This window comes from Larus michahellis, chromosome 2, assembly GCF_964199755.1.
Source record: "Larus michahellis chromosome 2, bLarMic1.1, whole genome shotgun sequence".
Classification (NCBI taxonomy): Eukaryota; Metazoa; Chordata; class Aves; order Charadriiformes; family Laridae; genus Larus; species Larus michahellis.
The window spans coordinates 140,269,480-140,292,211 of record NC_133897.1 but is presented as its reverse complement, the minus strand read 5'-3'; the positions used below and the strand labels follow the sequence as shown (position 1 = coordinate 140,292,211).

Below are 22,732 nucleotides of genomic sequence, written 5' to 3'. Positions count from 1 at the left end.
GATGGAATACAAACAAGAAAGAAACACAACAGTCCGTTTGTAGAACAGCTACAGCAAGGAGGTCTCCACATAGTACCAGAACCATTTGCCATACGACAGTAACATTTAGCAGTTTACAAATACACTGATGTAATTAAACTAAGAATAGTATGCAAGCTAGTATATGTTATATTCTTACTACATTTCAATATTTACTTTTTATTCCATTCCCAATGGGACATTTTCATAAAGCAATTCGTAATTACATCAGGCTCTTGTTACCAAGTACTTAATTTACACCCCATCTTGATGAATAGTTCTAGCTACTCCTCCCAATATGCATTAGGTCTTGTATGTTAACACGAAAATCAAATATTAAACTAGCCCCTGTTACATCTCTCTGAAGTTTCCACTTAATCTATAATTTCACCACCTATAGATTTTGCCAGTTCATTAGTAAGTCTTGTTGACATGTTACAAACTAAGACTCCAACTAGTTTTCTTCCCCATAGCTATTCCCTTAACAATGCAGTTTTACTCACCATGACAACATAGCTTTGTCAGCAATCTCTCACAAGACATTCAGTCAGAGATTTATTTTATTTTTAAATGACACAAATATGAGTCTTCCACCAAATTTTTCAATACTAATTGAATTTTTTCCTGTCCTTGTAACTTGCATCCAGAAGTCAAAAATACACTTTTTTCTTTTTCTTTAGTTAGTAAAAACATGGTCAGTTTAAGGCATATGTATCCTGATCTGTTCAGCAGTTTTAGTTCATGCTTACGAACAACCAAAAAAAAAAACCAATCACAAATAAGCTTACTGAATTCCTCAAGTACTAGCAAAGCACTGTTTCAAAACTGGACATGTGTTCTTTTTCACTTCTGATGCCTAAGTATGTTGTGTAATTTTACAGATTATGAACTTTATCTTTCCTGTTTACTCTTCCCTATTCTAAAACTACAACTCCTTTGATTTGATTTATACTGAGAAATCACTGGCTTCCTTGAAAAGCACATACAAAGCAAAGTTGTCTCATATTTTTCACCCACCTATACGAGGAACAGATAAAAGGTTTTGTTTGTTTGTTTTTTAAAGTACTCTCCTGCTAATCTCCTGATCCATTTAAATGCTTATAGCACAAAATCTTGGTTAGAAACCCTAGTAACTAGAAAATGTGTGCACAATGTACTTTTTTGTCTGCACTCACAGAAGCACAGACAAGAGCTCTCTTCTGCCCACTTCAGGCTGTAAGGTGAAGATACTTGAATGTGTAAACAAAGTTATATTGCTCTTTATTTTTAAAATGTGACATCCTCTTCTCGTCATTTTTAAATTTTTTTCTTCCATCTCCACAATGATTTTCAGCAAGATAGCTCTCACATCCTAACAGAAAAAAGTAGATGGAGTAATTTGGTGCTATTAGAACTATTTGAGAAGGTCAGTTACAAACGTGTATTTGTGTTCTCAATGCCATTTACACACAAGACAAATCAAAAGAATGTCCTACTGTGTTTTTAGTAACAGATATTTATATTTGAAAAAATTATTCTGAAGTGATTTGAGCCAATGAAAGATTCCTTGCATTAGACATCAGAGGCTGAATTTCACTACAAAAGAAAAAACTATTTGCTGTACAAGTTACATCACTCCACATTAACATCCTTAACAGTGAGGATGTTAAGAAGTCTTCAGGTTTTGAACTGGTTACATTTAAGTACCCTCAGACCCTAGTCACTTAAAGCAGAACATAAGCACCTCTAACATATCCAGCAATAAGAAAAACTGTGATTGATAAAAAAAAGTTTCAAAAGCCCAAGAATGTATAGTGCTTTGTTAAACACATGCTTCACTCCAATTTTTATTAAAGACTTTATTTTAGTCAAGCCATTATAAAGTAACACAACCAGCTAAGTAACTTCCAGTTTATTCTTCAAAGTCAGTAGAATTTATAAGTTAAATCCAAATCCATATTCTCTTTAAATAGAACTTTGAAAGTGCTTTTTTGACAATACTGAATTATCAAACTGTACACTAGATTACAAACTTACACAATCCTCAACATTAAAATAATTTGTTTGCCATATATCTGCTGTTACAGAACCACAGCAGTATACAGTCATGGAAATCCGCAATGATTAATTGCTTCATACTACATACTACTTGTGTAGTAGCTACTAAGACCCATACGTAACAGGAAGATAGAAGTCTCCCCGACATATTTGCCCTGAAATGCTACGAAATTAAAAAACAAACAACAAACAAAAAAAAGAACAACAAAAAAAATGAAACAAAAAAAACCAAACCAAAAAAAAAACCAAAAACAAAAAACCAACGCACAAACCATAGCACTCTCCCAGGTAAATAATTCTGATGTACTGTAACTCTGACAGCTGATAGCTTCCCTGGAATCTCTCCTGTTCCTCTGTAAGGCAACACTACGCTTGCAAAACAGAGATAAACTTGAGTATGCTTCTGGTTAAACTATTAGGTTCTCAAACACAGCAAAAACATATCCCAATAAGCAGCAATTAGAACTTTTCACTTACAGAAAGCAACTAAGAACAAAAACTTGGTCTTAAAAGGTACTGTAGCAAATTTTAGCAAAAACCATGCCACATCACTGTTGTACAGGGGAAAGGAAAAAAAAAAAAAAAAAAAAAGAGGGTGCACCACTCATAACATCTTTTCGACAAGCCTTTGGAATGCCTCTTCTGGACACTCCAACTCCTGCTGATGATGAGGAGAAGATTTCTCTCACCAGCCATATAATTTTCCTTCAAGAAAACAGAAGTGAGATCTCTGATACTTCTAATGGTCCTTACCTATGACTATTTTATCTCACTACAGGAGAATGTCAGCAGATTATGATAAATCTGAACTAACGCACCCACAGAGAAATAAAGTGGCCTACTGATGCAAAGAAAATAAATGTTAAAGAAGGACCTGGATGTAACCAACTCCTGTCCTCTGCATTTGTACATATACCAAAGCAATACAGAAGAATATCGCCATACATTGCGCAAATCAGAATTCAAAGGAAGAGTTCAACAGTTGTGGTTTACAAGTTTCATAGGGACGGCAAAAATGACAGGATTGCGGTTAATCCAACACTACCATAGAAACTGGGAAGCCCTACCCCAGTTTACAGACTTTCATACAGGAAGGCACAATGAAGCAGCTTTTCTACTGACTGAGTCATATGCAATTAATACAGAGCTAGAAAGCCATATTTTTTTTTTTAATTGAGGTGAACGTCACACTGTGCAGAAGCAGGTAAGAGTAGTACTAACCTAGCTTAAACGATATGATATTTTTAACAGTAGCTTCACTCCTTCTCCTCAGTCTTTATGAAGAAAGAGAATCTTTTTAACCAAGCTAAAAACAATTTCCAAGAATCACATCGGCATAGTTTGCAGGAAGCCTTTTTTTATTGTTTTTGTCTATCCATTCCCTCTCCAAACCTTCTCACTTCACTATCTGCATTTCACCCAACTAAATTCTAGGATGAACTTGGGGGTTTAGGGGGGGATTTGGGTTGTGGGTTTTTTAAACTAACAATGACTGCTTACTCTAAGTGCATAAATAGTTGCCATTTACAATTAATAAACGTGACTTAGGTAATGATTTTTTTTATTATGGTACCTTAGTTTTCAAGTCTAGTGTTTTTATGGCCTAGGAATACTGAAGCATGAAGAAACTGAATGCAGTATCAACTTCCTATCATAGATCCTTATCCTCAACTCTTCTTGGTATCCAAATACCAGGAGAAATCTCTCTTTCCCCACACATGTTCTTTCAAAGCAGGAAAGTGGGTTGAAATCCCAACTTATCAGAATTTCCAACTTCATATGGAAAGATAAGAAGAAAAATGAAAAGCAACAGAACTAGCAGACATTCCTCCTTCTTCCAAGGGTTCCACAGACCCAGGAAAAGGGGTTGGCTCTGAACTCTTGTCAGTTTCCCCATAATTTAAGAAGCCCTTGTAGACAGGTGATTATTTAAACTGTATTGCCAACCCTTTAACAAAAACACAAAGGCTGACTTACAATGTTTTGTTCACTGACGTTTAGCAACAAACAAATTATTTTTCCAACAAAAATAATCCATATCTTTTTGGTAACAGGGCATCCCATGCTGAGAGATTAAATAAGTCCTGGGTTATGTAAAAATGCTTTCATGTTTTCAAGTACAATTATGCATTTAAGGGAATTATTCTACAGTCTCATTGGAAAAAGACTACTGATAGTGTTACAGTTACACAATCTAAACGCATTTATAGGATCAGACCTTTAAAATATAGTTCAAAATACACACCAAAGAGGTGACAGAAGGATTCTATACCTCCAGTTTCACAAGAAACATCAGGTGAAAGTATTCCTAGTTGCCCAATTTGAAAGCATCTTTGTCACAGAATGAATCATAGAATCACAGAATGGTTTGGGTAGGAAAGGACCTTAAAGATCATCTAGTTCCAACCCCCCTACCACGGGCAGGGACACCTCCTTGTCAAGAGTCCAGATAATCTGTTCTTTTATAACTGTAAAATTTTTCTCAAAAGGATGAAAAATCATTCAGATTTTCTTCTATGCAAGATTTCTTTAGTAAGTATTACAATCAATGAGAAATAATAATTCAGTTTATACCTTGACTAACATGGGCTCAGATAAGGCAGGATACAAAATTAAAAGTAAAAAAAAGCCAGTCCCAGTTAGTGAAGCATTATCAAAGCCCAACAATAACCAGTTTGTTTCTACATCACAAAGGGATTAAACTAGAATATAGATTTTAAAGGGAAACTGTTATTACTATGAAGGCCATCTTGTCTTTCATGCGTATGACCATATATAACCCAGCCACCTGCAGTCAGTGACAGTATCGCCTAGTAAGCCAGTGTTATTAAACTTGCATAACCTGATAGGGTTTTTTAATGCAAAATATCCCAATGACTTTCTATATGACCCAGGTGCCATGTGAAAATACAACTGAAATATGAAAACCTCTTTTTACAGTTTCACCCATACACCTTAAGAGCTCCCATTAAAATGATCAGATAGCGTTAAGTCCTTTTCTCTCTTTGATGTACAGTTTAAACATTTATAGATCTGCAAGCAGAGCGAGATCATCCTAGTTAAACTGGCATGAGAATTGGTATTGTTCCAAAACTAAGAGGACTACGAATAAAACCAAGTAAATAAACACTTACACCGAGTTGTAACATTTTGCCACAACATAAACAAAGATAAACGACACAAATAGGGCTTTCGAGGTCTTGAATCCACACAGTCTGCTCTGCAATACATACACTAAGAGGACCCAGAGAGACCGGCGGACATGTCTAACTTGAGCAGCAACCATAACCTCTTGTGAGGAGGCACACTACACACACTCTGAGGGGTGACAGCAGCTCATTAGAGAAGGGAAACGGCTCTTCACCTCCTCCCTCCCCAGTTTCACCGAAGGAAGGTGACCCGAACCGTAGCAACATCCTTCTCCTCTGCCTTCATCCCGCAGCTAAGCGGGCCGGGGCCGGCCGCGGAGCTGCCTCGCCGGCTCCCGGTCACTAATGCCTCTCGCAATCCCCTCAGCGTTGACACGGGTCAGGACTCGGCCCTCAGTCACCCCCACTCGAAAGGCCGCGGACAGGAATAAACAAGGTTATTCGCCTGTCACCGGACACCCACGACACTCCCCCTCTCCTGCCCCCACACCTCCCCAGAGCGCCCACCCTCCCTCCCCTGGCCAGGTGCGGGCCAGGAGGCCCTCAGCCCTCTCCAGACATGAGCCAGGGGGTAAGGAGAAAGCAGGGAAGCACAGCAACCCTCCAGACACCAAATGGGGGCACCGAAAGAGGAGAAGCAACAGCCGCCACCCCGCCTCCGGGCCCGGGGGGGAATGGGGGTGCAACGAGTTGAAGTGCCGGAAAAGGCAGACCGAGACCTTACTACGGCTCCCTTCGCCATTTTAGCCCCCACGCCCATTCCCCTCCTCCCCGCCCCTCAGTGACAGGGGCAGCTCGCACTGTCCAGAGCCCACCCCACTGCCCTGGCCGCCCCCGCGACCCGACGGCGGCGGCGAAGAGCGAGGAAAAAACGGCAGCCGTTTTTCTCCTCAGGCCGGACGGGCTCTGCCGGGCCAGACCGCAAAGCTAAACGGCTGCGGCACAGCCTGTTTTGTTTCCTTACCGTGGCTCGCAGCCTCACAGCTGCCGCCGCCTCCTCCTCCTTCTCCTTCCTCCCACCTTTTTCTTCTTCTTCTTTTTCTCCTCCTCCTCGCCGCCGCGGCGGCTCCTCACCCCTCCGCACCGCGCTCCGCCGCCGCCGCCGCGCAGAATGATGCCATCTCACAGCGGCATCAGCGGCTGCTGCACAACAACCCCCCTCCCGCCGCGGCCGCCCCTGCACCTCCTGCTCCTCCTCCTGCTGCTGCTGCTCCCGCCGCCAACGGCCGGGCCAGCACGGAGAGCAAGAACTCGGGGAGCCGCCGCCGCCGCCGCCGCCACCGCCACCCGGGCGGGAGGGCCCAGTCGGAACCGAGTAGTGCGCAGCGGCGATGGGAGCGGGGCGGGGAGGTGGAGGAGAAGGGGAGCCTGAACCGAGGCTCTTCAAAGGGGACAGGGCTTATTCCTAGCGCCTGCCCCGGGCTGAACCAAGTCGGGCGCAGCGGCGGGGAGAAGGGCCGAGCGGACGGATCAACCTCTCCGGCGGCAGGGGAGGAGGGGCCAAGCCCCAGCGCGCTGTCCCCGGCGGACGGCACCCAGGCGCTGGGGCTGGGAAGGGCGGCTTTTGGAAGTCGCTGCCCCCCCCGCCCCGAGAAAGCTCCTCGGCGGCGCCGGTGCTGAGAGCCGGCACACCCGCGATAAAGACCGGGGGTGTCTGCTCCACCCGCCTCGCGGCCGGGCCGCGCAGGCGGGGCGGGCTCTTGCGCCCCGCCGGGAGCCTCCGCTGCTGCCCTGACAGACCGGAGCCAGCGGGATCGGTCCGGCCGGTCCCCTTCGTCTGCCGCCCTTCTCCGAATCGCTGATACCGTCCCTCACGGCGGAGCGGCAGCTCCTCGCAGCCCAGGGCGGCGGAGGAGCCGCTGAGAGGGACGCCGCAGCCCGCGGCGGGAGCAGCCGGGCCGCCCCAGTGCCTCAGAGCTACCCTGGGCCCCTCAACAGCGTCCCCGGCGCGGGCAAGGGGCTGGCTGTCGTGAGGCACCGTGAAAGAAGGCAGAGGCACCCCCCCATAGATTTAACAAACCTAAAAGTGCTTTTATGCACGAACGTGAGGCTCCAGTTGTGCCTATACGTTGAAGACTGAGGAAGCTTTAGCTCCGTACCGCACAATGTAAGGCTGTGGAGGCAGCGTGAGCTTTTGGGCATAAACAAGGCCTTTGAGTGGTTGTCTCAGAAAGTCCAGCATCGCTGTTAATTGAAAGGAACAAAAGCTTACAGTATGAGACCCTGGAGCAACTTCCAGCAAAGTCTGGTATTTTGTTGTTTTTAAACAGCAACATGAGGGCCAGCAATCTGATTTGGGCATATAAATTCCTTCAGGAAACAAAAGGGAAGCTCTTAAAAGTACTACTTTCCAATCTATTCATTCTTTGTAGAAAAGCTGTAGGAAAAGAACAGACTTTGGAAAAGCAAGAAACGTTAGGTACAGTTCAACTTTAAAAAGCATCTTAGACTAGACTTTTCTAAAGGAAAACAATTATAGTTTTCTCTAACTGGTAGTAACTAGTGCCCAAAAACTGTGGTAGTTTATTTACATGCAGCACTTAGAACATGTGAATTGTACACTCACAAAATCCATCGTAGGCAGTAAGACTTGCTGTTTACAGTTAGCAACCCAGTTGATCCATCTGATTTGCAGACTTCAAGAAATACTGTCTTCTGTCCATCAACTAAAGCTTACATTTAAAGAAAACTACAGCCTTGCTTTTCTTCTGAGGTTGTCCAAAATTAGGTACTTACTTACTCTAAGGGACTACTTTTACAATCCTTTGGTAGCACTTCCAGAGTCTGCTAGTAAGCTCCATCCCTCTTTCCTGCTTGCTTGTTTGTTTTTCTGAGGTAAAGCAATCCAATTGAAATCTAGAGAAAAAAAATACCTATACCTTTAGGTAGGAACACTTCTTGATGGGGAAAAAATTGTATTTAGGAACTTTCCACTGGATGCAACGTTATATTCCCAGCAGCAAAGGGCAGGTGAGGGTGTAAACGACAATATTTCTATCTCTGCTCTTTGCATAAACTATTAATTTCTCTACTCCTAGGCTTTGCTTGTTACTAATATCAGTAATCTGATACTGATACTTCATTATTTCTTGATAGGTTATATGAGTAAAATTGCTAAGTGCTTCTTTCTTGCCTTATGAAAAGTGTGTAGTGGCTGGAAACAATACTCTATACACAAGTTATGGACTTCTCTGGCTTGCCTCCTCCCAGTTTCAAAGCAAGCTTTGTCATACATTTGTCTCACCCTGGGGAACAGTGACATTCCAAGTATTATTCCCTCTTAAAAGACATTTGATACATTTATGAATGCAAAATGTCACGAGTTTGTTAATGTCACAAGTTTCGTTTTAAATGTCTTACAAAACCTCAAGATTCTTGCATTTTTCCAACTACTTTTAGGGCAGTAGGTAATAACTATAGTATATAACGGTTAGAAGCCATACATTGAAAGCTTGCTGAAAACATTTAAGTTCTACTTAAGAGTTATACTTGTTATCTGCAAAACTGCAAACGCAGTTTTCTTCATTTTGCAGATAACCACCTTTATTTTTTCTACTGTGCTGTGGCCAGTAAAGATTACAGATTCTATCATACAGTGCTGAAGGCTAGGAGGAATTAATGCATGTTTTCTTGCCTCATTGCTTCAGAGCTTTGCCCTTTAGAGGGTTGAAATACATTGTGAACATCAGGTAAGGTCTCATAAGCCACTAAATTTATCAAAATATAAATCAACTAAAGTTGGAACTTTGCAAAAGAGTCTGCATGAAGTTTTATTTGAAATAAAATGTAAAAGTAGCTCCTGTACACAATATTCCTGAGATAGTCATTTATGAGCCTATTGAAAGTTTTTAACCACGTCTCCCTGGGTGTATTTCTGACATTTTTTTCCTTGCAAAGTAAGGACAGTTTTGGAGAACTCAGATTCAGAATAGGTATCTATAAAATTGACTGCAGAATACACAGGGTTTATCTTTAGATAGTATTAGATCTTTCCTGACATAGTTGAACAATGTACATTGTGGATTTTAGGATGGGCTTTTGCAAAATATAGGTTATAGAAACTAGAGTGTCCACTGGCTGGAGTTGTATCTTTCCTTTTCAGTGAATGTTTTTGCTGTTGTTACTGTATGCAGACGATTGGCAGTGGGCACTGCTAGCGCTTCATTGGAAGGTCTAGGTGAGTTGGCAGTAGTTTTGCTCAAACTATAGTTCTGGAGAACTCTTCTAGAACTTAATGGGAAATGAACCAGTAAAACTGTAAATTGATGTCTCTAGTAGCACATAAAATTACTATACAATACCATCTATTTTCATTTCTGCTCTTTTTTAATTTCTCAAGCATCTTACAAAAGCCTTGTGTTAAACTGTAATCCCCTCATGCTACCAAATACTTTAAAAAATTCTACAGAAGAGTGAAGTGTGATAATTCAACTTCTTTAACCCTAATGCAGTAGTAAAAGATGAGGCTGAAACCAAATCTTTCTGCCTTTAATAGACTCAAATACAAGCTGATTTCACCTGAGCATAGGCATGCAGAACTAGTCCGTGTATATGTGTGATTTCTGTTGTTTGAAATGAGCAAAGTTTTAAAATACAAGTCTTAAACACAAGTGGTTAGGTTGGTTGCTTATGAGGCCTAATCTTCCAACTGTGAAAAATTCAAGAAGCAGTATCTAATGAGAGCAGAGGGAAGATTTCTCTGATTATTGTTATTTTTTACATGGAGATTTATTATTGCAAAACTCATACAGAGTAAGAAAACTTTTGGATGTTTCTTTGGACCATATTCAAAAAAGCACTTAGGCACCTGAATTGTGATTTAGGTAGAACTTAAATTCTACCTTCAAGCCACAAAGCCCTGTAGATGTAGTCACCCAAGTCTGCTGGTGGATGTGCTCAGTGTTCACAAGCACGTGCTGTGGGCACCTGATGTCTTCATTTCAGCAAAAGAATTGCTACTTGGCTTATGCCTGATTTGTTTGAGGTCCACACAGTGGGTAGTTGATGATCTGAAATCCATGGAGGGGTGGATCAGAGAGGGGTGGTTAAGGGTATTATCCAGTACACAAAAGATCTGAAATCAACACAAAGTAGAGAAGTTGCAGTAAGGACAGAAGCAGAGGGGAAACATAGTAGCAGTGATCACCAGGCCTACAGTATCACCATGATGAGAAAACTTGGGGCCTAGAAAAGCTGCGTTCTGTGTCCTCCTAAACTCAAACCAGTCTCTCCTCTCAAGGCAAACTATGACCAACAAGAGCTGTCTGATTTGGGATCAGGATTATCCCTCCTGTGCCAGCTCTGTGCAGCTTCACAAAGGCGCGCTGAAGTAGTGCAAGAGAGTATTGCCGGATAACTCAGCGATTAGGGAACATAGCTAGAACAGCTGGAAAGTTTTAGTTTCTGGTCCTTCTTCCCAACAGTGTTCAGACGTTGTAACCAATGGCTTTTCAATGCACAATATTGGCTCCTGTTCCAGGACAATAAACACTCCCTATAACAACTGAATGTCTGCACTGTTGGCATTTGCTCAGAGTCTCCTCATATTTCTCTCTCTGATTCCACGATTACTATGTTCTGAAAGCAGACTGAATATAGTTATGTATATGTTATATTTATGTACATATATATGTTTGTGTCTGTAAAACTATACCTTAAATATATATTGTCATTACAAAATATCTTATTTATATGGTAAGGGGCAAGGGTTTGTCCTCATGGTGGTATATGGGTTTTTGATGTTAAATTGGAATCCTACGTTAGTCATTTTTTTACTGCATAAAATTTGAAGTCTCTAGTTTTACAATGGTTAGGGAACTTGGGTGCTGCACCTTCCAATTATTTACTGTCTCATATTTCCTCCCATCTCTCTGAGAAAAGCATATGTTGCTTCTCGTTTAAGGTATGAGATATGAATTCTACTATTATGCATGCAATATTTGACACAATAAGGTTCTAGTCTGTAATATAGGGCTTTTGCATATGTAGTGGTGTAAATAATACATAACAGTCATCACCTTGGGCACACTTAATTTAACTTGATGCCTTGCAGGAATTTGGTGTCTGGTTGCATTAAAATGATTGTGGAGAAATTAAAAAAATGACATATTGCAAAGACTTGACTCTAGTTTGTAGAAATCAATAAAATTGCTTGCCTCTGGTTTTAGACAATATTAGTTCCTTTATCAAGAAATTTGGAAATATGAGAATCTTTTTCCTACGCCTTTTTCCTAGACCAAAAAAGTATTAATTCAAAAGTTGTAACTTTAAAGGTTGAGTGAATGATTGAGAGGGGTAAAACCCATTGATTTTTATCTACAGTTCCATAAAATTTATTTTCTTGCTTACAAACATCTTCCAAAATGGCTGTGTTTTGAGAATATAATTATTTCAATACCTTGACATGTTGTTTTTTCAGATCTGTTATTCATCATTGAGGGACTGCTGAGTCAGCAATGAATTTATTAGTTTTTCATGTAAGCCAGGCGTTTGTGTGCCAAATCCTAAAAATCTATGAAAACAACTTGTCAGAGTGGTGGTGTTTCTGGTGGGCTATCTCTTAGCAGCATAGGATGTAAGACTTATTTTGTGGGGAAAAAAAAAGTTCACAAACCAGAACATCTCATCTCCTGTTGTAATGAACACAAATATTTGCTTTAAGTCTCTTAATGCAAGGTCTTCTCTAAACTCAGAAAACTCAGATTTTATGTGAACATAATGGAATGTATTTGAAAGGCAGACAAAGCATACAGTTATCTTTTTATCATGTACTGTTTTGACACTGACAATAGCACGAAATTTATTAATGTAAATTCACTTCTCTTGAAATTGTGGCAGATAAAGACTGAAGTCTCTTGTTTCGTACAAAGTTACTGTTTTGAAGGATCTCTGCACTTTTGTCTTGGAAACGGGGCTGCAATAGGGTGAGGTTGGGAGCAGATAATGAGTGGGCTGGGTGTGCCTTAGGTGTCTGAGGAGACAGAGGTCATGGAGAATGAGGGACTCTGGTCCTAGCGTATGAGAGCAAGTGGTACGCAACAGAGGAATGTGGGAGCATAGCAGCTCACCTTGGGGTTGGAGGAAGAAAGAGAATAGGATTGTCTAGAAGGCATGAGGTATGGGGGGGGGCATTTAAGTAGGGGGAGGGGAATAGTTTGGTTTGTTCTGCTCGTATTTCGGTAGCAAGATTTTTTATTTTTTTTTCATCCCAATAATGGACAATGAGTTCTGGAAAAGAAAATCAGAGTATGGCAAATTATTTTAGCCTCACTTCCTGTGGAAGCAGGATACATGTTTACTGAGTGTGTGTTCAGTGACCGGATAGCCCTACATCTGCATAATAACTTCTTTGAATTCAGTGGCCAACTTCTTGCATGTCTTACAAAGACTGATAAATTCCTACAGACTTTGAGAAAATAGATGGCTGAGTATAGTAGAATACTTCTGTAAATATCCCCTAGCCCCCTGAAAGGGCTACAAACAGAAAGCTACATCATTAAATTGCACACCGTTAACTACTGGAGAATGGGGAGCAGGGAGAGAGAGAGTAAACAATAAGCCAGCCAGCCCTTATAAATGCCTGCCATAGGAGAAGGCTTCAGCTGGAGTTTGCATTCTTAGGCACCAAAGTCAATCAACCATGAAAAACAAATCTTTAAGAGACCAAGCTTCATTAGTTCCAGTACTCCCTGGGTGATGTGATTTAATTGCAGCACCACCTAAAGCAATGTTATGCAGACCGCAGTCTGTGGATAATGGATAGTCAATAAAATATCAAAAGTGAGATCAAAATCAAGTAAAAACCAGAAAATCCTGCACAGCCATATTCTCCCATACATACAAGCAAAATGGAAGAGGAGAAAAAAGATAAGGATAAATTTTTCGTCTTTATTTTTTTTTGTTTCTGAAAGAAGGCCATTGTGACTACTTCAGCACAGTAAGCACAAGATGGTCTCTGAGTTTGTTTTTCTTCCAGAGTTTAAGTGTTCCTTCAGTTAAAAAGGTTGAGAGATGTAGTGGTTTGGAGACCACAAAAAGAGAATCCAGGTTCTGATTGTTGTAAGAGAGCATGTGTCCTTTTTCCTTTTTTGCCCTATTTAGGTAGCATAAGTGAAAATGCTCAAGTAGATGTAATTCATATTTGTCCTTTGTGAGAGCAGGGCCTAAGGGAACCAGAGTCAGACGTCAGTCTGAGCTGCAAGTTACTCTTGTCTTTTCTTGATACTTCTCTGAGTGTTAATCAGAAAATCTAAGAAATCCCAATCTCCAATTTGGTATTTTCTGAGACTTAACCATCTATTTTTTTCTCTTAACATTGCAGGGGTTGCTATAACGTTCACGGTCATTTAAGTGCTGAGAGCTCTCTCTTCTGTGAAAGAGCATTTTCTGCATATTGCGTTTCTGTGCAGAACTCTTGCCATGACTTTCTTTTCTTCTAAGGAAAAACAAAGATCTTGAACCTCAGCTTTCTTCTGACTTGCCTCTGTGACCTGTCTTGGATTCTTACCTGCAGGCCTTTTTTTCTCAAGCCCTAGTGCTCCTTTTGCCTCTGAAAATCCTCTCTACTTTTCCTGAACTGGAGATAAGAATGAGACCATGATACTGTATGTATATCACTAAATAAAATAGACTTACAAATCCATGCATGTGTTTTAACAGCTTCTTGTGAAAGTCTTTTTTTTGTCAAGTATCTGCAGTATAGTACTGTTTTGTTTCTTTATGTATAATTCCAATGTTTAATGTAAATTAAATGCATTTCAATTTTAAGGCAATACACATCCTTGGTAGAAAACAGTAATCTTGGTGAATGGGACTTTTTAAACTGTTAATAGGAATAGACTAGAGAATGTTTAACTTTGCCACTTTTGACTTTCTTACTATTCTCTGTTTTAATGCAGCTACGAGACATTGTCCCCAGATTGTTATTAAAGTTTCACTAGCAATTTGTGCATGTTGTATATTTTAAAATGAGATATAAAATTTATATTTATATATACTTAATTTGCTATTTAAAATCTTTTAGGCACAAAAGGGAGTAATAATATTTTTAAACTTTTTTTTCTTATGACTTATACAGGAGTGTTTTAACCAATTAAATATTAATACAGAACAACACTTGCATGTTCACTGTAGAAATCAGTGTACTGTTGCTCTTTAAAAGCATTTAAAAATGCATTGCAGTTTTTCTTCCACATTCTGCACATTCAGTTTAACATGTAAAATTTTTTAGCACAAATCTGATGGAATGACAAAAGACACGTTTGAAATAGAGCTGATTTTCTGCTTTCTTTTGTCTTCTGCGTTCACCTAGATGACATCGGTTGCTTTGGTGTGCCAGTTTGTGACATGGTCACTAAAATATTGGCAATGTCACAAGTAATTCAATGAAGTCTAAGTCAGTATTTCCTGCTGTAGTCTCAGCTGTTTGTGGTATGGTGGGGGGAAGTGAGCTCCTGCTCTGAGTGAAACCCCATGACTTTTAGTTCAGAAAATGCAGGTTTCTCCATAGTTCTTTCTCTGATAAAATACTTTGAAGAAGAGGCTTAGGTCAGAAATTTCAAGTGCATTTATTCCTATATGCAAAGGTATGTGGAAAATATATGCGGGAGATAAGCTCAAATAGATTTGTTTTGTTGTGTTTTTAAAGGGTGAGTCCTATCTTGCACATCTCTGTGTATGAAGTGTAGGCGTCTCCTTTGGCTCTTTACCAAGCACTGAGTGAATTACAGAGCTGACGTGAGATGCTGTGCACCAAAAAGTCTGCTTTATGAATACGGCCTCAGGGATGGTTCCTATTTTCAGAAAATAGTACTACCCATCATCCTTCTTACATTCACTGGGTGGTTGGTAGGAGAAAAATGAAAGCAGCGTTAAAAGGAGAAAGGTGATGAGTATGGATTGTGTGGAATAACAGGAATCAGCAAGATTAATGTCTATATACATCATCATCATTCCTATTCCTATTCCTATTCCTATTCCTATTCCTATTCCTATTCCTATTCCTATTCCTATTCCTATACCTCCTGCTAACAATTCTAACTATTCCTGAGGGAGAAACAATATATAGCATATCGCAATGAAACATGCACTGGAATAGTTCTTTTTAAGGCGTGTTATTTTTCCTCTCTAGAATTAAAGGACAAATACTGCTTTGGTATTCATGAAGGAATGATTAACTAGAGGGAGTAGTATTTACATGGAATTTGTTAAATTTAACAACAGTGTTACTTTCAAAAAAAAAGTAATTTTGTCACACAAAAGACATGGCTCATTTTCAGACCTTTTCCAAAAAATTACTAGGGAAAAAGGTATATTGACAGATGTAACACTTTTCAGGCAGTTGGTTACTGTATTTAAGCCTGCACAACATTCAAAAATGGTTTTCCAGTAATATCCAGTGATGTTTCTTGATACTTGCGTCCAGTAAAATAACAGTTTATTTGAAAATGCTGAAACATTCTAACTTGTGTTAAATACATATAATAATATAAAAATGTCACTTAGCAAGACCAAGTTCCCTAAAATGTCACTTAGCAAGACCAAGTTCCCTAATGGTACAGATTTTATTATGAACTAAATGAAAAACTACATTTAGGAGGAGAGGGTTGACTTGCATTTCTCAAATACAAGTCTTTCATTTTTTTCCCCTGTTTCCCAAGATGTATTACATTAACTTTGTTAAGGAGTGTGCTAATCTTGCCATATTCAGGGAAGTCGCAGGCCAATTTTGTTGATTTGTTGTGGGATACAAGTTTATTTTCTTATTTATTTTATGAAAGTAAAATGCAAAGAAAATGAGAGAGACTAACAAAAGTGGAACTCAATGAAACAAGGGGTAAAACATTCACGTAGCAACGAAGTGAGAACTGGTATGATTTTGGATACATTATTTTTTTAATGGTAAGTCACTGAAGGTTCAAGGTCAGTCCCTATTTGAAAGGGAAATGGCAAGAAAAGCAGAAGGAAGTGCAGATATTTCTGCATAAGTAATATCCCTTCTAAAGCAGAGATAATCCAGAGTTATTCTGAAATAGCTCGTTCATAGCAAACAACTGTTTGGGCTTTCTGCAGAGCTATGGTTTTGTTCAGTTACATTAGCCTCTTGGTAGTAATTGAATCCGATTTCTTTCCTAAAACATTATGCATAAGAGTGATCCACATACTTCGTCTTTGCTGTTTCCAAGGTATTACTTTTATTTTTTCAGCAGCTGTGCTTGCTGCACTACCAGTGGCCAAACAGCAAACACAAGACTTGGACAACAGCTAAAATGCTGTAATTTAATTTTCAGTCAATCTGCATTACATTGTAATGGAGACAAGAAGGCATTTTATTTTAAAAAGCAAAGCTTGAACATACAGATTTAGTGTAAAAGTTACAATTTTTTTTTCTATTTAAAAGGATCCTAAAGTTTCACTGTCATTTTTAATATGTTGAAATACGTGCAAATAAGTAATGGATAACAAGACTGAGCTGCAAGCAGTGGTGTTTTTTTTTTATTGCAACCAAAATAACTGACAAAGCTGGATAGACTCCAAGCAGAAGACTCAAGTCAAGTGATCTTTGTGAATGAGTTTAATTTTGTAATCATTAGTTAGGGGAGTTGACTCTTTGTCCCATGATGGTCAGTTATTAAAATCTCTTCTGCTCTTTAGCATTGCCAGTGTTTCAGTTATGAAAGACCTGTTTTCTTGTACTGCTGACCTGGAAGGTCTATGTGAGTTTAATACATTATTTTTCTGCATGGTTTAATGCAAAATCGGCCATCTAAAACTTCCAAAGTATTTGTTGTTGTTGTTGTAGTTATATTCTCTTGTAATTAAAAAAAACCTGAAAATCACTGTTAGGAGATTGTAGAGCAAGTGTAAAGTGGATCAGGAAAGTCACTGTGTGGAGAGTTTTTCCATTGAGTTCAGTCATTCACATACTGAGGAAAAGAACTGACTTAGACCTGGCCAGTAAACTGACTGCTTGTAATTTCTCTGATGTATGTAATCCATTTGATGGCATGAAATGTTGTCAGTTTTATGAAGATTCCTATAAGGAGTTATCAACATGTGCAGCAATAGTGGGTTTTTTAATTTTGGTTTTAATACAAAATTAGTTTATTCTGATTTTTTTTCCTTCTGTGTTTTTGCTAGATGACTCATTTTCTAACTAATGTAGTTCTGTCTGTCTGACAAGGTAGTATCATTCCCAAGTATCTAACTTTTCAAAAGCCAAAGAGGTTAGTTTAGTTTAAGTTCATCAAGTCTTATACCTTCATTGGTTCACATACATTTCTAAGTTCACTTCTACCCAGTGCTCTCTTTGAGAGAGTAAGGCATGAAATATGATAAATTTAATTTTTCTTTGCTTTTGGATGGGAGTAAGATACTTAGGGCTTGGAAGCAGGTCATTTATTAATTTAATGTGGCTTACAGCCTGGAAGAAAGTGGGAACAAGATATTGTATTAATGTGGCAAAAAGCAACCCTAAGTGTGTTTGTTATTATTGATAATGACAACTCATGTCTTTGTGTAGGCCATAAATACCTGAATATTTTATATAGGTAGGAGGTAAAAAATTCTTTGCTATTCATTTAAGAAGACAAAAAAAGTGTTTTGGATTTTGCTTCACAACTTAAGTTTCATCTTGAAAAAAGTTTTTTTGCCACAGAACAAGTTTTTTTCAGCTTGACAATAACTGTAGTGTTGTCTGGTCTTCTTTCTGAGGTAGGTTCCCTTCACTATTGAGTATTTTCTCATATTAAGAATATAAGACCATGCCTGAGTGTGGAGGGCAGGAGTGCAGCTATATCATGCACCATGAATGTATACACTTATACATGACCATTTCAAACTGTCAAAGCTCTCATTAATTTGGTGGATCCCATTTGTAACAGAGAACTGATAGATTATTTTCTGAAATAATCTGTAGCAATAGGATGAGGGGTTACAGTTTTAAACTGAAAGAGGGGAAATTTAAATTAGCTATTAGGAAGAAATTCTTTACTGTGAGGGTGGTGAGGCACTGGAACAGGTTTGCCCAGAGAAGTTGTGGATGCCGCTTCCATCGAAGTGTTCAAGGCCAGGCTGGATGGGGCTTTGAGCAGCCTGGTCATGTGGGAGGTGTCCCTGCCCATGGCAGGCGGGTTGGAACTAGATGGTCTTTAAGGTCTATGATTCTATGAAATTTTGGTACTGGTTATGTTAGGCTTCATAAATTACTGTGTTACAGGTAGAGAAGCCATTGAGCTGAGTGTGAGCGTTGTTTTTCTTAGCAAAGGAGAAACTGCACCCAAACACATTTGGACAAAATATGACTTGGTCTGCATTACTGCTTATCTTGTAAAAGTCACCCTATGGCAGCTTGTATTAACTTTGTCTATGTTAGCAAATACCTCCTGAAAAACAGCTTTTTTTTTTTCCTCCAATTCAGACACATTACTTGAGGTAAATACAATACTGTCTTCAAACAGAATTTCTGTAAAGCTGGACAGTTCTGAACTGATATTAGAGAACCATTAGATTATGTCATTTTACTTTTTGAGGTCTATTACAGGTTTTGGTATTGGTCCGTGTATTTCTGAATTTCTGATTTCATAGAGACAGACTAACTGTTTTTCTCTCAGTGGAATTAGATCATTGTCCCCATTCTGGATGCCGTGTGACTTTGCCAGAGTATGTCAGTTATTTGCTCTTTCTGTGACTTGAAATACTGTCAGAGTAATAATCTGACTTTGTTTACCAGCATCCTTAAGTAGGTGATGGAACTCTTTTGGGAGACTTAAATTTCCTAAAGGTTTTATTTATTTTTCTTTCTGCTTATATTGTGTACTTCATAAGTGCACGAACTGAAATGTTTTGAGAGATTTTTTAATAATCATCATTCTCATTAGTGTGCCTGGTGCTGTGCCCGAAACTAATCTTAATTGGTGCTCTTCAGAAGTTGTGTACTGATTGGAAAGAGTCCAGAGCAAACCAACAGACATCTAGAAAATGTGATGTACAAGGAAAGACTGAGGTTTTTTAGGTTGTTTAGCACAACAAAAGAGAAAACAGAGAGTCTTTTCAGGGTAGTTATTCTTTGATGATAATTTGACCTACTCTTAGGAGGGTGAACTATGCATTATTGGTAAGATTATTTGGGAAACAAATCTTTTTTAAAGAATCTTCTGCTAGAAAAGCTGGGCCAGGACTTGAGAAATGTGTGCTCAGTTCTTCTCTCTTTTGCCAAAGTGGCCTTGGGAAATCACTCTGTTCTTTGATCCACCGGCACTAACGTGTTAATTTTTTTCCACTCTGTTGTTTAGAGGGCTTAAACCAATTAGGACTTTGGCACTGAAAACAGAACTCTGGCAGGCTTGAAGCTTTTGATTCTAAAATTGCTCTAAGCAAACCTTCTCCAGCCTCTGACTCTTCAAAATGTCTAAATTCACCTGTCATTTGATTTCAGAGCTTTGCAGTTGGCTTGCTGGATTTTTGCCTTTTTATGTCTTTTGCCCAACATTGTTTCAATCTGAATAAGTTGGTGACTAAGTCTTGCTTAAACTCACTTAGGAGCAGGAACTGGTGCAACTCCAAGTTATTTCCTGTCATGCAGAGTCACTGTACATCTGCAAGAAGTCTAGAGACCTAAAATCCCTTGGTTCCAGGGCGTACTTTAATCTGGTTTCCAGTGTCTCAGACTTGCAAGTTCATGCCTTAAAATTTTGCTGGTTAGGACATTTAATCGAGCCTGGGTTGTTCAGCTGCTAGCCGAAACTATTTCAGCTCTTTCACTGTTGGCTATAGATAAAGAAGTGGTTCTGGCAGCAGAAACCAACCCCAAGATCTCCCTGCTGAAGGATTTAATTGATAAGTTAATGCAGTTGTTGGCATCTATACCTGGGAGCAGCCTCCTTTTCCAGCATTGCATAGTCCACTTATGCTCCTGAGAAGTATAGCTGTGCTCTGCGCTTAGTGTTTGCTGTTGATCAGCGGTATATGTCTCTCTGCTCAGTGTGCAGGATCCATTTTGCGTTACTTAAACTGTCCAGACAGTACATGGAAAAAAATAAATCTGAATGTTAGGGCATCCTGTGAAGTGGCCACGTACTTGGCAGTCTTTCAGTTTTTAGCTCTTAGATTGTGTGCTCCGACGGTGGGTGAAGGGACTTATTATCTTAAGAGCTATAGGCATTGTAATACAAATTAAAACGTACCTACATACCTACCTACCTCACCTATTTTGTAAGTAAAATCAAAGAGTAGAACATATTTGAAAGCTTCTACATTTTAGTTGCTATCACTTCATTAGAATACAAGTGAGTATTGTTTGGTAAATATGTTTTGTCTGTAGCATTTCAGAGGCTCGTTACTCATACGGAACTGTATTATCACTTTTACTCCCTAAGAGCACAAAGCCTAAGTAGACAAAAAAATGTTGCAGTGGTTTAAACGTGTTAGAAGGCAGAGAGCTGGGTCAACTTTGTCCTTTATCGTTCTCCTCAGATGGTACATTCCCCATATTACCAATCTCAACATTTAAACAAAAAAATGTTTAAAAGCAGCATCTGGCTGAAACCGAACCTAACCATCATTAAGGTAATGCTGATTATGGTTGTACACATGTGGATCCTGCACCTCCTTGGTTGTTTTAGCTACTTTAAACGCCTGTTCCCACCCTTCCCGGTGTGTATAGCCATAGTTACGACTAACTGCAGTAAACTCTTCAGGATTAGGGGTTTTGCTTAAAAATACTCTGGGATATTAAACCATATCTGTGTATTTCACATGCAAAAATGAGGGTCTTGGTATTGTTCTGAGCTGCCATTTACAAAATTTAATTGTGTGATATTTCTTACCAAATGGCAAATCGCTGCCTGTCCTGCTGCCGAGAAACCATACAAACATCAGATGAGCTTAGTTTGCCTAGTGATCAGTACTACTTAACTCTCCAGTAGAGGAAAATCATGTCTGATACCATTCATTGGGTGATATTAACAACAATATGGATCTTCCCATAGCATTGATTTTCTTTTGGAGTTGGAAGTCCTGGCTGTCAATAAAGAGGCTTCTGAGATTAATCCTGTATGCAGTTCCTTAAGAAGATAGCAGACTTTTTTTTTCATTCTTGATATCATTAGAGCAGCATATGGACTACTTAGTGTAATTCCAGTCAATAATGCCTTTTAGTAAACTACTGTTCCCACTTTCAGTTGGCTTTGTGTTTGATTCTAGTATTTGATTTTACTGATTTTACAACCCTAGAGTTTAAATATCCTACTCCTAAAAACGCATATGCCATCCATAAAGTTTTTCCAGTGCATATGGAATACAGCTGCTTGCATGCTAACTAATACTTATAAGAACTTTCTAGTTTCTTGATTTTCTGTTCGTTATCCTGTTTTACTGCTAGGTCTCAAATCCAGTTCTGGGCTGTAGAGTTCACAGTACTCCAGGTTCTCTAAAGAATGGTTGCAATCTGCTTTAGTAACTTGATTTTTTTTGGAGTTAATTCCGAGAAATGTGGAGATGCCCACTTGAAGGACAAGACTGGACAGCTGGATGGAATGTTTGTTCAAGGTCTGGCCCACACCTCTTGAAGACTTTGTGAAACATTTGATTTGCTGAGAGATACTTTGATAAAATAGCATTTAGTGCACGTGTGATTAGTACGAGTAGGTCTGATTGGAAGGGCCGGCATTTTGATCCTTGAGTTAATACTTTTGGCAAGGGTTTATTTTAATGTAAAACTTGGCTTGTGCTTTGGTAAGGATAAAGTCCTGAGAGATAAAGATAAACTGCAAACTATAACTTATTGGTCATGATTCAATCGCAAGGACTGATCTAAAAACCACAGGAGGAAAAAGCTACACTGATACGATTATTACAGGGGGGTTGGACTAGATGACCTTTAAAGGTCCCTTCCAACCCAAACCATTCTACGATTCTTTGATTCTATTATTACCTTTAGACTGACAGCCTCTGTTGCACAGTGGAGGTTGTAAACTGTTACTGCTCTTTTTAGGAGAAAAACATTAAAGCTCACACCTTTAAATGACAGACTCTTTGCATTAGGATGACAGAAATAAGGCTTTGATATGTAATTCATGACATGATTTTATGCAGTCACTTTTACTAGCATGCTTTAATAGCAGTGGCTTTCACTGGTTTCAGTGGCTTTCACTGGTTGGTTTCCACATGCCTATACTGAGGAAAATGAGGAGGGTTCATGCAGCTGCCTCCAAATATGCTAAATTGAATAGAGCTGTTTAATTAGCCAGATGGTCAAACCTCTGAACCGAACTGAAATGCACCAACTCAGAAGTGCTCCAATTGTAGATCATGAAGACCAGCGAGAGAAGCAGTGATGATAAGGTTGGCAGACTTCTCAGTTATTGTCTTCTGCCAATGAAGAGTGTTAAAGAAATGTGCTCAAAGACACTGATAGCATCAGCCATCAACACTAATGCATCTAAGGGTTCTAAGAAAATGTTATCTTTTTCAGTCAGCTGCTCAGTGCTTTGTGACCTGTGCTGGGCACAGTGACCGTGCTGGTTAATTAC

The 22,732-nt window shown here is 39.4% G+C and overlaps 1 protein-coding gene across 4 annotated transcripts in view; it reads right to left on the bottom strand.

The window, feature by feature from the left end:
- Nucleotides 1-6,816, bottom strand: part of WWP1 (WW domain containing E3 ubiquitin protein ligase 1) — a 56,823-nt gene extending 50,007 nt beyond the window's left edge. The window contains exon 1 of one of the 4 annotated variants that reach the window (XM_074577379.1): nt 6,169-6,816. The gene's annotated coding sequence lies outside the window, so the exon portion shown is untranslated. The remainder of the gene's footprint in view (nt 1-6,168) is intronic. The other 3 variants (XM_074577382.1, XM_074577380.1, XM_074577381.1) reach the window with 3 other exon arrangements.
- Between the last annotated feature and the right edge of the window lie 15,916 nt (nt 6,817-22,732).